Below are 18,957 nucleotides of genomic sequence, written 5' to 3'. Positions count from 1 at the left end.
GGTGCTCCCAGTGTCTGTAACATTTGTCCCAACTAACCCTTTGAAACCTACATCTGGATCACAGTTCTAGAGCCTTTCACAAATATTTACAACTTTTAACCCTAAGCAAATTGGTTTGATTTCTATCAAAAATGTCAACTTGACAAAACTATGTTTTGTTTTTTAGCATTTTAAATAAGCAAGGGGTAATATCTAAAATGAAACTATATTTATAATTGCCATAATTTTATTCTAAAAATAATTTTTTTTACAGAATTATAACTTTTGTTTTTATAACTGTCTTTTTTAAAAAAACTTTTTCAGGTCATTTCCTTTTTTTTTAATTTCACATTTTTTGTTTGTTTATTTGTTTGGCCAATTTTCAGCAAATGTTTTTTGTACTTTGTACTAATTTTTGGGTTATTTCTTCTTAACTTCTTCTAAACTACAGTTTTTGGATTTAGCAGAGAGTGGTTCATGTTTACTTATATTTTTGGACTGTCTCAGACCATAGAAAATATGAATTTTGAAAATGGGCGTAGTTCTCCTTAAAGGTAAACAGTCCAAACAGCTGTTGTTTTTCTGCAGACAGTCGATGTGTAAGCTTTGTGATTCAGTTTCTCACCACTATGCTCCTCGGGAAGTTGAAGTATTTTTTTGTATATTTTTTTATCCTCATCAGTGAGCCCTTTTTTCTCTTTTCATCACAGTTACTCACTGTTTGTTCTGATGATTCAACCACTTAATGTCAGTCCAAACCCCACCGCAATAGTCCTTACAGAAAAAGAGCAGAAATTTAACTTCTGAGACCCTGAACATCCAAATATAGGCCACCTCCTCCCACCTAACTACACAGAAGAGCACTTAACATGGCAGCATGTCTGTGCGTAGTTGCAGATCTCACAGTGCAGTAGTGAAGCAGAGACTCTATTTCAGTACTATACCTTTATTTTTCCAAGAGAATCACAGCGGCCCAGACCCTTTATTGTTCTCACATGTGGCAACAGCCTTGATGGAGTGAATCATATAGGACAGTGACTCATATCTCACAAGTGATGCAGTGATGAATATGGAGTATTTATAATCATATTTATGTCAGCCATCATGCTGTATGCTTTGTAAGCAGTTAAAAAAGCTGTGGGACCAAAAAACAATACTCTTTACTTGGTAGAATTTACATAAAATAATAAGAAATAGAATTGAGGAGAGAATGACTGTTTTTGTTTGTTTTTTTATAAATCCTGTTGTGATTTTCTTAAAATATCACCTGATTTCTCAGAGCAAAGTATGTCAAGTCCTCCCAGACAATTCTCCATTTCATTTTCATCTCCTCAGGCATGCATAAATACTCCTGTTATTCTAATCGGAGGCTGTGTGCCGCTGTATGATTGGCTGATCAGCTGATGACTCACTTCAACAGGCTGGTGCGGGGCTGGAAAAGAGGAGGGTGGGTGGACGGGTGGGTAGGAGGATAGGTGGTGGTGAAAAAGAGGGGAGCAGGAGGCGGGAGGAGTAAAGCTCTCTCCCACAGCTTGTACGCTTATATTGATGTTGTCAGAGCACGCTGGTGTCTCACGCACTAACACACACACAACATAAATACTTGCAAAGGGAGCCAAGTTAATCTATATACACTTTCTCACTGTCTTTATTCCTGCCTTCCCCTGCCATGGCTGCCTGTAGCCAGACTTGAGGAGAAACACAGAGCCCTGAGGAGTGAGGGAGTGAGTGAGAGAGAAAGAGAGAGAGAGACTTGTGCTGATCACAGAGGCTGCAGCCCCCAGCCTTCCCTCTGTTGCTGCTACAGTACGTGTGAAAGGCGGAGAGGGAGAGGCAGCGGAGGCAGCGGAGGCAGAGCTGGTGTTTGTCTCTGAGACTCGGAGGGGAGAGGAGAGCGCTGTGAGCTGTGCGGCACAGAGCAGAGACACTCAGTCCTCTGGTATGTGTCCAGTGTGAGTGGCTCAGTCCAGTCCCCTGCGCACCTGCCAGGACTCAAACCACCAGCCAAGCAAACAGGTGAGTCCAAACAGCCTCACGATGAAGTATCTCATTTGCAAATTTGACTTTGATATGATCTTATGTTGTCATAAAAATAACAAAAATGCTGAAAGTTCATCCATCATTAGTTGTGTGTGCGTAGGCATGTGACGAGGGTTGTTTTTTTACACGTATGTTTTGCATTAGTTTGTGTGAAGGCTTGTTTACCTCTTGACTGACAAGTGAAAAAGACCACAGGGACTTAGGGAGGGAAAAAAAGCCTCTAATAAGACGAGTGAATCCGTCTGATTTCACCCCCGTTTCCCCCCCATGTGTAAATCCATGTGTCCCTGAAAGAGAAAGTGGGTGGAGTGGGAACAGCTTCAGCTCTGCTACTGTTATCTCAGGCTTGTTTGGAAACAGAAAAAAAAAAAAAAAGAAAAACACGATGCCATCTCAGATGCTTTAGGAGGACTACAGTGTTTGATGGAATGCAGATTGTGCATACATGTGTGTGTTTGTGCAGCGTTTATCGACAACTGTCATGGAAATCTGCAGCTGTTTACATGTCAGATTTACACTGTTTTTCTTGAGCTTAGTGTGAGCCTTTTTGCCTCAACTGCGCAAGAGAACTACTGCATCCAGCCCCGATTGTTGTAGCACTGACAGGAGATCAGTGTAAGATTATAACAAAATTCCCAGATCAAAGTCTAATCCATTGCATAATAAGGTTTTTCATATGCTGGAGTGATTTCAAAAAGAGAAATCAGATCTGTCTAATGAGGACAATTATGCGTGGCTATTTTTTCAGATTTTTTTTTTGTCCACTTTTTGAAAGCCTGTCTAAAAGTGATGTCACAGTTTTAATTTGTCACATTTATTTTTCTTTACGAATTGCTTTGGCCACGACTGCGCTCAAACTTCATCTTTATTCTAATTCGAAGCTGCCTTCTGATCATCTAAACCAAACACTGCAGATTTCAGCACCTTCTCCTCCTCCATGTTACCGTGTGACACTTGTCGCTTGTATCCTGGAAATGTAATTTGTGTGTAATGGCAGCTTATAAGTGTTTACCGCAGGGAATCAGCAGGTCGGTCAGAATTATTTCCTCTGGTGCAAACACTTGTTGAATCAACTTCAGCTCATTTTGAAGTGTTGCCTATGAAGTAATCTGTCTCACTTCAAGCCAGTATGATTTGCGTACAGAGAGGACAGAGAAATACGAGTCTTTGAAAAGGACCATATGGCCGAATGAGATTTCACAGAGAGACATTTTCAGTGTGTGGATGGTTTTAAAACCCCTGAGCCATGACCGTGATCTGGGGCTGCCACTGAGAGTAAAAAAATCTCCCCCCTTGTTCATCACTGTGGATGCTGCTGTTGTTTGCCTCCGAGTGTCAATCTGTCACTCGCTGTGATGTTGAAGCTTCCCATTGACCCTGCCACGTCCCTTTATCACACATCCTTCAATATATCTGTCCCTCCTCCATCCATCCATCCATCCATCCATCCATCCATCCATCCATCCATCCATGTTTCTCCCACCCGGGTTTCAAATGTTTGTCTGCTCACTTTCACCGCGCACCTCCCTCCACTCCACCCCCCCCCCTCCACTCTGGTCGCCACAGAAACGGCTGATTCAGGAAGGGTGGGCGGGTGTCTCAGAGCTCTTGCTGCTCTGCCCCATGCGGTGCTTTCACAGTACATTTCTGCTTCTGTGCTGCTTTTATGGCCCCGATACGCTGACAGTTCAGGTGGCTCAGTCAGATGTTACACAATTGTATCAGCGACACAAAGGCTGTTTGTTGCGTCCCCACAAAGGACAGGTTCGGTATTTACAGTTGCATTGCCATTCATGTTCAGTAGCACGGGGGATCTCTTCACTGCCCGCTGGCAAATCACCACTGCTGAGAAAGGTTTACCGTGCCGAATTTGCGATGGCATTATTTATGATTCTGACGTAAAAATGTCTGCCTCTTGACTGGCTTTCTAATTGATCCTGAGAGAATGCAGCCCTATTTTTGCTTAAACATACAGTACTGTATATGACACCTGGGTCAGAGTCACACTGTGTGTGTTTAGAGACTACACTGAGGTGATTAATAATGTAATATACCATGACCGAGTCATTTAATAATAGATATGCTATGACCTTTCCATTACATAAGGTCGACGAAGCCGAATTAGAGTGATGGCAGACAGGACTGAAATGAATAGGTGGAATTGGAAAGAAAATTCTTGGATAAATAATCCCCTTCTTTTTAGCCGTGTATTACTGAAGACCTCCCACTCAAAAAAAAAAAAAAAACAGTCAGTGTCAGATAAAAGATTTGCCTCAGTAATTACAGATTAATTTATCAGAAGTGGTTTTTTGTTTTCGTGTTGTGGCTTTATCCATTTTGTCGGCATGTTTAGGATTTAGCTCTGGTTGCCATGGTGATGGTTTGTACAGTAGCTAAAAAAAATAAAAAAACCTGCCTTTTAGAAATAGCTTCTGAACAGGAAATGAAACCTGTGTTGCACCGCAGTCAATCCTGTGCAGGACCCCATGAACTCGTCGTGCTGTGTCTGATTAAATTAAAATGGGAATTTGTATCCACTGAGGAGCTAATGGGGAAGACCAACTCTGTTTAAATTGTTGTGCTCCTTGATAATCAAGCTTTTCATGTTTTTGTGTTCATTGTACAAACACACTGTTGAGTCGCACACTTTCTGTGACATCCTCTCTCTGCAAATTAGCTGTTTTAAAAAGTTGCTTGCAGTTATTTGAATGTTTGCTGTTGTTTAAACAAGGATGAAGAGCCGCGTCTAGTGAGTCTGACCATTATTGGTATTATCTACTTCAAAGCACAATTTTCATCCTTTTTAATGAAAACGTCTTAATTTGTGTGTGTTTTTTTGTTTCTGAGAACAAAAATGTATAAATGTCTGCAGGCTGCAGGGGTTTCTCCACCCTGCAGTGTTCAGCCATTACAGTCAGTGGTGACGCAGCCCGAGACTCACACAGCACACTGCAGACCCGTCACAAGACACAGCCAGAACAAAGAGCATACACTGTCATCTAAGAGAAAAACTCAACATGGATGACAATACAGAGGCAGCTTTTTCATGAGACAAGGACTGTAGATTGGCAGAAACAGCATGACGCCATGTGACAAGACCCGAGTGGTTCACCCTGCTACTTTTTTAGGACACTGTCCCAGGTAGCACTGTGGCAATGGACGCCTCACTTTTAGATCTCTGTGACGACTGTTTGTATGTACCTGTAACTATTCCCTGTTTCATGTGAACATGTGAGGATTTAAATGTCTGAGGAGTTCTGCAGCTTGACTTGATGCTTCAACATGCACATAACTAAACCACAAAGGTGAGTTTGCAAAAGAGGAAAATAGAAATATGGCTTTAAGTTTAAAATCATGCACTGTAAAATCTGACAAATTGATCTTACTTAAAATAATCTTGCAGAGTGACTGCCTTGAAAAAAGAAAGCAAATACACCTATTAATCTTAATTTATGTTTACTTTATATCTAATTGTTCAGTTTACTCAAAATTTTGCTCCATTTACTTAATTTTAAGTTGTTGAAACTTAAAAATGACAAGTGAGATTACCTTGTTCTTTCTAAATGTTTGCAACTTCAGTGAATCAAGTTAGTCTGACTTAACATGATAATGACAAAGGGGATTTCGCCAGTGATGAAGATGTGCAAGTTCTGTTTTGTTAAGATTTTAAGAAACTACAAATATGACTGACTACTGTATCCAGCAGAGTACAGATATATAGCACTCTAAACTTGGTTTACTGAGATTGCTAAAACTTAAAAAGATTGATTTAATTAAACTTGTCATTTTTTTATTTGCAACAGTTTCACAAAATTAAGAAAATATACCTACATTTTAAGTAAAGTTAACAATTAGACATGAAGTAAACAAGAATTAAAATTATAGCTATATTTACTTAATTTTTTTTCAAATTATCCAGCAAAAACAGTGAATGATGCTGGGATAGCTAAGGGGAATTTATGTAAAATAAACTGTGAACAGAGATTAAATCCAGAGCTCAAATTAACTCATGAAGAGAAAGTTAAAATGGAAATTGACCCTGAGAGGTGGGCCGACCTCATGCCAGGCTGCACTAATATGGGAACCAACAGTTTCTTGTTGCATTTTTTACCATGTTTTCTAAATAGATTGCAACAATTTGGTCAGAAATAAAGAGCAGCAAAAGGAAAGTTATTTTGCTCCACGTTTCGAAGGGTTAAAAAGCCTGCATAAAATGAAAACTTTGCACACGTTATCCTTTTTTTCAAAATACATTGTTAATGAAGCATGGAGCTTACACTCTGAGACACTAAAACATCACAGAATGTCAATTTTGTTGTAGCTATTAGGTCTTCATTATACCCAGGGTGTAGAGAACGGTGGAAAGTTATCTCACTATGGTCTGAGAAAGGATTACTGTATTATTGCATTTCATCATAAAAACAACTGAATAGGACTTCACAGATCTCCAACAGGTGCTAGCCCAAAAACATCAGATGCCACAAATAGTCAATAGAGATTGTATAACATTTCTGCTCATTAATGAGCGGTGGGGGTCAGAGTGAATTGATAGCAACACAGCTCATACATTATTCATGACATTACACAAACTATAAGGTCTGCATTAAAAACAAACAAAGAAGCAAACAAAACACCAGAGCACCGGAGCAAATTCGACCCAATTCAAGCCTTGGGGAATTTCGAGAGATTATAACCTGACCTGAACCCGGTAGGTCTGGTTGGGCCCAGCCGAATCCAGGCAGAGAATCCTAACTGTAGCTCATACACGTACAAAATGCTTATTTACATTAGTGATGTTTGTGCACGCAATGGTAAACTCATCCAAACACTACAGTAAACAGATTAAACATAGTTCATTACAAGCATCTTGAAAGTGTACTGTTTTTTTTCCTATTTATACAAGAGGAGAGGATCTTGTATGCTTTTAGATACAAGAAACAGTCTGTCATATTTATTTAGCAAACAGTAATATTGTAATTTACTTATAATGCAAATAAGTTAAAATTTAATGATAGCAAGCAGAGGGTCCTGCCCTCCTGCCCTATTGTTACACACTGCGTCAAGTGCCACAAGATAAGACATAAGTTTGAGAAGTTGTTTTGTCTTCAGAGAGTGCACCATAAACTGACTTAAGCTACAAAAAAGATAGAAGCCATAAAGAACGCTTGTGAATCTCAACGAGCAAAATAAAACAGTTTGAGAAAGATCCACCAGGGGGTAAAGCAGCAGCAGGTATCTTTTAATATAACAGACCGTTGGTTTTAGCATCAACCTGATTTACCATGATAATAAAGAGGCACAATCATGCATAATGAAGGTAAACCAGGGCTGAAAACTGTCGACCCGGGACTTCAGTGTACGAGTAAATCCTCAAACCACAGGATCCCTGACCACAACTCATGCTCCTTCTAAAATGCAGAAAACTTAAAGTATAATTCTGAAGTTATTCTATATTTTTCTTACTACCAGTGAATCCCATGAAAAGACCAAAACCAGGTTATTCCTCCCTGCCACAGACCAACATTGTTGTCCAAAAAACACATCAGCGAGCCTCAGCATCGCACTACCTTACATGTTCCTTTATTAGCATGGACATGGACAGTGTAGTTTATTTTGAGTAAAATCCACATACACCGTCCTGCTGCTGTAATTACTCACTACAAATAAATCTGCAGCTGGAGGGAACAAGTCCACAACTAGTACACCTTTTACTCCATTTTGATTACTCTAACATTCGATAGTAACTGCTGCAGCCAGTTATTTAAGGAAATTGTGTAGTCTATTACTTATTCATCAGGAACCAATGCTTTTGAAGCTGCCATAGACAGGATAGTAAACAGACAAAGATATAGGCTAACAGATCAGGAGTTTTTGGACCAGAGGAACTTTTTTCTACTTCTCAACACACTCCTTATTGTTGTCTCCACACTACAAGAACTATGAGTGATTGTAGTTCTTACAACATAGTTTCGAGAGACTCGTAGGTAGTCTCCCAGCACAAGAGGTGTACCTTGATTAGTTGAACACAGTCAGTGCTGCACCAGCAAGCACAAGCACATGGTGAGATTACGCTGTACATGGTTGTGTTTAGGCAAAAACAGCACATGGCGACCCACGCCAGGATGTCAACAAACGCACAAACTGCCATGGATGTTTATGATTAGGCAACAAAGTTACAGATGGTTACATTTAGGAAAAAGGGCACATGGTAAGGTGTGGGAAAAAAAACCATCACATTCACACGGGACGCGAACACTGGACTCCCACCCATGCCATAGGCACCCCTGAGCTCCTTATATCATGTGGTTACATGCAACTTTGGGCACAGCAGGTGCTGTCCGGCCGTCCACCGGTATAAAATAACACCACAAATGGTTCCGTCTGGCCGCGCTCTCACCTGGCGCTGTCCAGCAGTGTATCCCGCGTAATCCACGAAAGGTGGATTTTGGCATCGGGATCTTATGCCAAAAGCACTGCAAAAGCGGTGGCATTTTAGGACTTTGGAATGAGACCGGGCTGGCATACATGTGACGGTGGAAATGCAACACCATTTCGACCTGTCAAAGAGAAAGTGATGCTGCTATACTTACCACCAGTTAGTTTACAGTATGACACTTCAGCGTTCCTATTGGCGGTGCAAATGCAAACAGAAAACAAAGCCATTAAGGGTATGTAGTCTTTGGAGGTGCTCCCAAGAATGATTTGGTCCAAAACACAGAATAATGTAGAATATATATGTTGAAACACTTAAAAAATACTTAATAAAGGCGGTAGCTTGTATCCTTTTCACCCAGAAACACGCATAACTGCTAGTTTAATACTGAGAAAGTGCCAACTGTAAGAACAACTACCTCAAGTGTGTAGTATTAGATATTTTTGCTTATGTGATGTCATGGAGCAACACATCCAGATTTGGTTGTTCTCATAAAAAAGATTTAAGAATATTAGCGGTGAAGCTTGCTGCTCGTGTAGGGAGATCTTTCTCCTTTGCTTTGGTGAGCAGATTAATGAGTATTGAGTGTTTCTTCCTTTATTGACTTCACTCTTTCTACACTTAGCAGCCACCAAGATTGATTTTTCCAATAAGTTGGCCCTGTCTTTTAACCGAGGGGGTAATGATGCTGTTGAGGAATTATCTTAAAAATGTTTCCACAAGGAATTAATGCAGATAACTTCTTTTTGTAATCGTGGCTGCAGACAAATGTATGTTTGCATCCCACAAGCCAAAAGGAGCACATTCGGATCAAAATATACTGAGAGGAAATCCGGTAAATCACACGTCTTGATTTCCACATGGAGTGAAAGGTGAATATTTAGCCTCCAACAGGTCATTACCACAATCAAGCTCCTCTTCAAGTGGATCCTGGATGATTCCCTGCGGCCCGCTGCTGTCTGATGACTAATGTTCTCCCAGGCGCCATATTAAAGCCCCTTAATTGGTTAGAATAATCCAATCATTAACTTGCTCATTAGAGCTTATTGTAGTGCTGAGCCCACTGTGACTCGATCATAGCAAACTTCTGTAATTGTTCCCAAAGCCGAGTCCTGTCTGCTACATTATTCAGGACTCATCAACACCAACGTCCTGACTCATTTTGCTTCTTTAACGATTCTTCGCCACTTAGTGTCAGGGTGATTCTGCACTAACCTCACTGTCCTGGCCAAAAATTCCCATCTGGACACACTCTTGGTGCCACCTGCTCCCTTGCTCTCTCATTGGCCAGTCCCTTTGACAGCTGTGAGGCCTCCAGTTCAAAATGGCCCCCCTAACACACTTCTTTTTCTTTTGGATTAAAGAAGAAGAAACGAGGTGAGCTGGAAGAATAGATGAGGGGGCTTCAGAGGCGCAGAGATTCATAAAGCTCCAGGTTTAAACTCGATTCACCACAGTGCGTTTCTTCAGTGCGGCAGCACTGCGCGTCTCAGCAGTTTCCACCCAATCTCCGTGTATCCCAGAAAGTGCTGACTGGCTCATGATAGGGATCACTAAGAGAACAATATGCAGTTTATGCTTAGTCAGAGGGAGACTGTTTCCCTTAAATTAAAAGTTACATCCAGAGAGGAGCTGAGAGGGACAGCGACAAACTGAGGCTGCAGGTGTATGGATTATTTTCAGCGGAGAGAGACAGCATGATGTAAATGCTTCTGCTGCTGTTGTTGGTGTCGATTTTGGTGCTAGTTTGGCCTCGCTGACGGATGGATACGAGGAAACTCAACTCTAGGGGAATCATCTGTGCTGCTGCTGTGCCCTGAGGTTTAGTACTCACTTCATCCTCATACTAATGGCATCATTACTGGGCTTCTGAAATAGCGTTTTCCAGCTCACCAAAATACATACGCGCACACACACACACACAGTCAAAACTAGTAGAGCATCACCCATTCATATGCACACACAAGAACACACACAGTGATGTCCATAAAATACTCAAGGACTGTCAGAAATATATTTATATGGTAGGAAAAATTAGATCACTACCTCATAACTGATTTTTGCAACTGAATGTTGCGAACGGAGTGAAATCTACAAAATAAGTGCCTGTCTGTGATACTGACTGAAGAGCTAAACTATATATAACATGAGTTCTTCACTTTCCTCACTGACCTCATTTAGATAAAAAGGATGATTATGAAAGGATGGAGGAAGCAGCACAACATGCATTTGCCAAATAGGGCATCCATCCACCGGCGTCATATCAGTGGAATAAGTTAAGTTGTTAGTGACACGTTTCACACACAACGGCACATAGCAGATGTAAGATATAGAAGTAAGATATGTTATTATACATAGTACCCTATAGCTCCTCATATCCACAACAAATGGCTACTAAAAGGTGTCTGTTGATAATAATGGTGACTGAAAATCAATCACTGGATTTATAAAAGCATCCAAAGCTCATTTTAAATCACCCTCTTTTGCTGGCGTTATCATCCTTTCACAGTCCAAAGAGATCAGCTGCAGCATCCTGCAAACTGCTAAATAAAATTTCGTGCCCATCGGCCAGCTGATGTCTTTCAAGTGATTAATTAATCACGCAAGCACAGTCTGACAATATATAAGCAACAGAAGGTGTTCCTAATTTGGCTCACAGATTCCTAAGGACCCTTTTAATGACTGTGACTGTTATAGAAATAATATTCACCTTTCAACGGGATATCTGTAGGTCTCGAAAAGTCTTGCACTGAATTTACTTTTCGCAAAAAAGGTCTTGAAAGGTCTTAAACAGTATCATGCTTAATTCTCAAAATTCTGAATTATTTTCACTTGCTTGGTGACTGTATACACCTATAAACCAGTGGGATCACTCTAGCCATGATACTGCTATTCACAACTTACAATGAACATGTGTCAGGAAAGTGGATCGGTAATGGCTCCTTTCCGTTATTCCAGTCCCTATACTTCTAATGCAATTTAATTGCATTCTATATGGTATTTAAAAAAAATTGAAATTAAAAAACTAAGAATCTGTTCACCCCTGCTGAGATCCTGTTTTAAATAAAAGCCCACGTTACTGACACCATCAGTTAAAGTCATACAGTACATAAAGGTGACCATATATACATCAGTGAAAACAGTTGTAATAATCTATCTGTTCATTAAGTTTCCAACATGTTGTACATTGTCTCAAAATATGCCACTTTGCCGCTGTCAGAAATACTCCAGGCATTCAAACAACTCCAACGTAAAACCACACCGTGTTGATACTAAACGGTCAGAGCAACAAACACAGCGCAAAGAACTTGAAAGTCTGCTAAGCTGGACAAGTATAGGACTTTGAGCCAGGAGACCTGTGTTAATGTCCTGTGTGAAACTAAAAGTCGAAGTTAAGTTATTTAGTCACCAAAGTCATTTAAGTCAACTCATGTGACTAATGTCAACCACGATCTTCCCCTTACCTCTGACCCTAACCAAAGCTTTGTTGTCTAAACCTAACCGTCAACCCCTTCTTAGTCACGTGAGTCCCTCAGCCCCAACCCATTCAGGACACAAGATAAACAGCTGCCTCATTATACTACATTATAGTGTGTTTTAAACTATTTATTAAATGTTTGGATGGTGTTCTTTAAATAGGTGGATATGAATTCAAGTGTTACCCACTTATTGTATCTTGTGTCTACTAGAGTGCAGAAACTTTGGAAAAAAGTTGCATAGGATGCATTTTACTTCTTGCTCTAAGCTCTTCTGGAAGGCTTTGTGCTCTTTTTCGTCTCCAGAAGGCTTTTCACCAGTTGGAACACTGCTTAAGATGGCAGACCTCAATCGATTTCCAGGTCAGGGAGAAATGAAAAGGACAAGGACGCATAAATAAGCAGCTGGAAAGAACCCCACATTACCCTGACGTCCTGGATCCACATCCAGCAGGGGCTATGTGTGTCACCTCCCTGGGTCTCTGTCATATTTCAACCATCACATAAACAATTTTCAAAATGACAGAAATGAAGACTATTTTGCTTTGACCTGCATCATGATCTAAACCTTATTCTTTTTCAAATCTCCAATTTATCTTTTTCACAGTTCCATCAGCCTCCTGAAATCAGTCTCAGGACTTCTTCTGCAGCCCTCTTCAACTCTATAATAATTCAGAATGCATGAAGGCAAAAGTTTTTTTTTTTCTTATATTTGAATGGCTTATCCATGAAGACAAAAAAAACTGCTTATGATGGCCAATCAAGTGATACTGTAAAAATACTGAATTAGTTGGGGAAGGGATAATCAGAATAGCCTACTTTAGGATTAATTTCCTTTCACACAAAAAAAGGAAATATTGTTGCTGACTTTTGAATATAGCTGACAGGTTCAAGTAAGTATTTAATACCAACATTGTTGCTAAAAACAAAACAAATAATGGTTACAACTACCACTGCTCAAAATACCATCAAACTGAATGCAAAGTTTGAAAAGTAATTGAAAAACAAGAATAAGAGTCTACAGCCATGCTGGTGGCTCTGAGAAGCTGTACACAGTGGTGTACTGAGCTAAATGCTAACATTGTTTTTAATTGCAATGCTAACATGTTTTTAAGCTGGTTTAACATGTTCAACATCTTAATTTAGCATGTTAGCATGCTTTTGTCTGCTAATCAAGGATGCATTAAGAGAACTGGATACTGCATTGGAGGCAGGGCCCCATTAAAAAATGTAAATGTAAAAAATGTATCACTGATTTACAGATGTCTTTTTTGCCATGTAAGGCTATGTGAAAAAAGTATTTTTAGGCCACAGGGCATCACATGCAAAATGTAATTCCTGTTTGGCCAAAATGAAGATGGAGCACTTCTGGGTGGGCAGTTATTTATTCGCAGGTAACACAAAGTTTAGAGGATGATGGGAAAATAATTTGTTTTGGTCATAATCCAAATTTTTAAAAATTGGCCTGATGATAGCACTAGATGAAAAATTGATAGTGTTTAATGTATTAACATATTAACAATTTATCATTTATCCTGAGTGGAGACATGAATGTCTCCACAAAATTTTATGTCTATCAGTAAGTTTCTTTCACTCACTAACATTCACTAAAAACCACAACTGACGGCCTCATGGTGGCACAAACGGAAATGTGAGGCGATCCCCACAGATATTAGGAAATCCATCTAATTTTATTAGATGTGAAGAGGTCTCTGTCTGGACCAAAGTGGACCGACAGATCCACATACTCAAAAAGCGCAGGCCTACACCCCACAAAAAATAATAGATGAAAATTATGGAAAGAGTTGGAGGCATTGCTATTCATAATTGAAGTTGATTTAATTCCAGATTTCCTAACAAGACGATTTATGTTATATTTGTAAATATAAAATCACCACTGCACCCCAGAGATGATGTAGAAAAAAACTCAACAGTGCCTCCATAATCCATTAAATCTTCCATTCCCACAAGGCTGCAGGGGAAATACTTTACAGACCAAAATCTTTGGTTTCCTCTTACGAGCTCTGCATCACTCTGAACAGCTTTGAAGAGATGAGGATGCGATGCGATCAAAACTGTTATCTATTACACCTGCTTTTTGAAACACACTCACACTCAAATACGTCTAACCAACACAGATCCTCTCCATTGCTGCGCCACCTGCCTCTCATCAACCCCCTCATCAAGCAGAATAAGATCGCTGTTAATCCACTCGTCTCAGCCCATGGCGTAGCAACAACACTCTCACTGCAGGGCTCAGCTGTTCCCTCAGGGCTCTCTGGAAGCCAAGAGTATAGAAAGGTGCTCAGCCTACACACTACCATTATGTCTCTCCGACTTCATTTCATCCACACAGGCGTCTTTGCTCTGTAACTTGCATTCTGGTTTTACTTTGTAAAGGACAAGGTCAGCGGACAGTCAGGCACTTACAGGAGATGTGAAAATAATTAAGAACATTTAATCATACTGTTCTTTAAGATACTTATACTTTGGGTTGCCCAGTATGTCAGTGGGTAGAGCAGGTGCCTCATGTACAGAGGCTACATCCTCGCCACAGCAGCCAAAGGTTCGTTTCCAAACCTGGCCCTTTTCTGCATGCCGTCCCTCTTTCTCCCCCCCTTTCACGCTTAAGCTGTCCTGTCCTAAATACAAAAAGCCCCCAAAATAATTTCTAATTTATATTTAATGCTACTTAAAATTGGACGAAGTGGCTGGGGAGAGGGAAGTCTGGGCTTCCCTGCTTAGGCTGCTGCCCCCGTGACCCGACCCCAGATAAGCGGAAGAAAATGGATGGATGGACAGATTGATGGCTACTTAAAATTATAGTTTACTAAATTTCAGCGGAAAATATTGTACTGCTTACTCCACTACATTTATCGAGTCACCACAGTTAGGGCCCGAGCATGGAAGTGCCAGAGACTGTTCAAGGATCCTATTATTTTTAACTGAGATGATTTTTCTGCAGCACAACTGCTTGTTTGAGGGGCTGGCGATTCTTGAAAAAATTGACACACACTTCAGAACTGACAAAAAAGTGCAAAGTTCTGCAGTGATTGGGTTCGGGAGTGGCCATTGGGCCTCATAGTGCACCCAAACGTACGCTAAGGTTTGATGATTATATAATTAGAGTAAATCATTGCTTTCATCTTTAACAAAATAAAATGATTTTTTTTTTTTTTTTTTTTTTTTTGCACGACAGGAAGTCAACTTTCTTGGATTTTGTGTATTAAATTTCACAAACACATGGTTTTAGGACTTCAGGACACACAAAAACTCAAGAAACTTTTCAGCCATGTGCAAACCAGTAATTATTTGGTTTGGTGGTGTCATTGGCCTTGCGTGTAAATTTTGCAAATCTGCAAGGGCAGCCAATAAATATATCTGGATATATTCCAAAACTATTAAAATTATGTCAAAATATGGTTGTGCCTATCTGAAGCCTCAGGTGTGCATTCATTATGCACTTCTAAATTTGGTCTGTATTATTGCTTGTCTTCATGAAGTGTTAAGTTCAAGCATTTTTCCTTAATATCACTGGTGGAGTTTATGGCAGGCAATTCACATATGGATATAAGTAAGAGTACAATTAGTTGTGAGTATTTGTGCTTCTATAGCACAACCTTAATTTGAGAAAAAGCATTGTTACATTTGTGCCTGTTCTCCCATGAAACCACTGGGTGTTCAGTAGTAGTGTTTGAGCAGCTACACATGAAGGCTATCTCATAAAATTATTGGTACCCATGAATGTGGAATGTGATATGAAGTCTTTATAGATTCACATCTGGCTATATTTTGTCACTATTGAACTTGACTACCATCTGGCATTATTCTATCCTACCAGTTTGAAATATAAGCATTTATTCTGCCAAGGCCAAACGCCATATCTAGCAACGTTAATGGGAGTAAAAATAATTATTGTACCTGCCCTGTGAGTCAGATCCACTCCAAGATATAAGAGGTTCTTCCTTGGTCCCTTTCACTAAGTTTCATGAGAATCTGGCCAATAGTTTTTCCATAATCCTGCAGACAAACAGACAAACCGAATCAAATACATAACCTTCTTGCTGGTGGTAATACTCTATCAGCCAGAGGAGCCAGGGCTTTCACTTTTGATACTTTAATTACATTTAACTGGTAATAGTTGTGTAATTTGGGTTTTAATGCACTAATTTTACCTGTAATGGAGTATTTCTTTATTGTAGTATTGGTATTTTAACTTAAGTAAAGGATCTGAGATCTTCTTCCTCCACTGGAGATGTTTAAGTTTGATTTAAAGTGGAGGTCATTGTTCATTTTGTGGTGGATTTGTATTTGTTTCCTTTCATTGCCCTTGGCCGGCTCCCTAAATGTTTCTCTGAGTAGTACTGATTGTGTTGTTCCGTCGCTGCCGGATCCTGATGCCTGAGTTCACAAAGGTGGGGGAGTTATGGGAATTATTTTGGCCTCAAAGTCCTCCAGAGGACCATCAGGGGAGATCCAGTAACAAGGAGGTAATTGAATTTGAGGTTTCAGCTAATGATTTTTCCAACAGCGAGACGCTCCCCCCTTCTCCTGGGCTCGCAGTGTCATGCATGGCCTGTACAGAGCGTCGCTCAGACAAGCCCTAAATCATCAAATAATGGCTTCGGAGAAGCTAAGTACCTCTTACTCTTTTAACAGGTGTTATTTAATAGCACTTATTAATCCAACAACATATACAGAGGTTTCCATTTTGTGGGTCGTCTTATAGGCTTCACTGAACAGATGTTCCAGATTTATTGCCTTTCGACAAGAGCCTCGTTGTTAAAAACCAATAAGGGGCTAATGAATCTCATTGAGCTCAAGATGCTATATTATAACATCACATAGGAATTCATTAGTTGTCTTATTTAGATTATTGTGTCTTTAATTACTTACAGAAGTTGTTAAATCGTTTAAGCAATCCAGTGATATCTAGTGGTGGAAGAAGAAAAGCTCTCTTAAGTAGAAGTATTAACACCACTGGGTATAAATACTGTGATACAAATGAAAGTAAAAATATACATCAAAACATACTTAAGAACCAAACATAAAAATACCCAAAGTCACTGATTAAAATCTGAATTTGTGAGGTCCTAATTGCCATAAACATTCTATTAAATTTATGTATACATCATTTAATGTTTTTTTCTTTTTTTAAGCAAAAGTGAGCTCTTCTCCCTGATGATCTACATAATTTATGTAACACTTTCAATACTTAAATAAGAAAAGGATGATTTGACCTAGAATCAGTCTTAAATTTGGTAAAATAAACCTATTTAACAGGTCTTAAAAGACTTAAATTTAAGTGTTTGATACCTGGTGACACCTTGTTATATTGATGCATGAATGTGTTCATTGCTTTAATGCTGCAGCTGGTAAAGGTGAAACTAAATTTAAATATTTTAACATATTGATGGGTAGTTTGTGAATTTCCATCAGGGTCCATCTAAGTCTCATCTATATCTAAAATAATACATCATAATTTATTTATTGATATTATTTTCTATTATTAACCAGAATCCACAAACTAGTAACTTCAATTATCAATTTATTGAAGTGGAAAAGAAGTAGAGTATAAGTAGAAAGTAGAGTTACCCCCCACTCTTGTTTGGTCATGTTCTCCAGTCCCTTTGGCTTATGGGTAGTAAGCAGGCTATGATTTCTCTTGTTTTACCTGCTACCTTCTTCATTTTCTTAACTCTTGCCAACACATTCTCATCTAGCACAAGTTAACCTGAGTGTTACACTAACATCTGTCCCCCGCAAACATTGTCAAGTAGGAATTTTGTATGAATATTTTTTAGAAGTGGCTGTTTTTATGTGGCTAAAATACGCTTTGCAACTGCCTGTGTCCACAGCAATACATTACCTCCATGTTGGTACTCCTGTGTGCTTCTCCAAACTGCAGGCATGCCGACTGATATCTACTGTAATGAACTGACTATGGATAAGTGCCTCATACAACCCCACAGATCCAAACAAACCCTTCAAGTTAACCCTTTGAAACCAAAACAAATTAACTTGATCTCTTTCAAAAAATAAAAATCCAAAAATTACCCAGAATTAGTAAAGTCATGAGGAAATTACAAGAAAACAAAAATGGTAAAACAAGTGAATAAATAATCATTTTAAAACAACAGCAAGTGCTAAAATATACATGTAATTAACTTTAAACATATAATTATGGTAAAATAATTATTTCTGATCATAATTTTCTTACATTTTTCACAATCATTTTTTTTCCTTGTTATTTTATTTCATTTCATTTATTTATTCATTATTATTTCTTCTTTTTTCAGTTCATTTTCTTGTCAGGTGCTCATACTTTCTTGCAATTTGCAATTGCAATTTGGACATCTTTGGCTAATTGCCTTTTTAATCCATGTTTTAAAAAGAAATCAAATCAATTTGCTTTAAGGCTTTAAGGCTTTAAATGCTAATGAAGGGGGTATCTGAACATAACATAAGAAACTGATGTCAATCCAGGTTTCAGAGGGTTTAGCACTTGAGTAAATGTACTTATGTGACCTACATTAATATGAAAAGAACCTGCTGAGCCTCAAGTTCTCAAATTAACTATAAGGTCAGTATGAAATGTTTGATATGTCCTTTTATGATTAATCTACCCATAAAACGTCAAATATTAACATCTAAAACTTAACATTCATAACACACTTAAACATCTATAATACTGGATGGTAGCAGCATTTTCTGCTTCTGTGTATTCTTAAAAAGAGTCTTAAGTATAAATTCCATTAGAACTCATGCTATGTTTGGCCTTAGACATTTTGACAGCCTAAATTTTAAATCTGGCAACTTCAAGGCTGATTGGTCTTGAATTGTAGTTCAGTCAGGAACAGAGACCTCTCCCCTCGGACCCCTTGTCTCCTCACCTCCATTATTATACCTTTTCATCCTTTTTATGTTGCTTGACATAATCTCCATTTCAGTTTCTGTCTTTTCTTTCACCAAATATTATTCAGCTATCTATCCTGTATTAAGCTACGTAATATATTTATTTCTCTTTCC

The 18,957-nt window shown here is 39.1% G+C and overlaps 1 protein-coding gene across 2 annotated transcripts in view; it reads left to right on the top strand.

Moving 5' to 3' along the window:
• The first annotated feature begins 1,554 nt into the window (after positions 1-1,554).
• Positions 1,555-18,957, top strand: part of LOC121946432 (prickle-like protein 2) — a 51,164-nt gene continuing 33,761 nt past the window's right edge. Inside the window, exon 1 of one of the 2 annotated variants that reach the window (XM_042490989.2) lies at positions 1,555-1,995. The gene's annotated coding sequence lies outside the window, so the exon portion shown is untranslated. The remainder of the gene's footprint in view (positions 1,996-18,957) is intronic. The other variant, XM_042490988.2, reaches the window with a different exon arrangement.

The sequence above is a fragment of the Plectropomus leopardus genome, chromosome 9 (assembly GCF_026936395.1).
Source record: "Plectropomus leopardus strain MGB_pleo_1.0 chromosome 9, ASM2693639v1, whole genome shotgun sequence".
Classification (NCBI taxonomy): Eukaryota; Metazoa; Chordata; class Actinopteri; order Perciformes; family Serranidae; genus Plectropomus; species Plectropomus leopardus.
The sequence above is the reverse complement of the archived record's forward strand: the minus strand, read 5'-3'. Positions and strand labels throughout refer to the sequence as shown.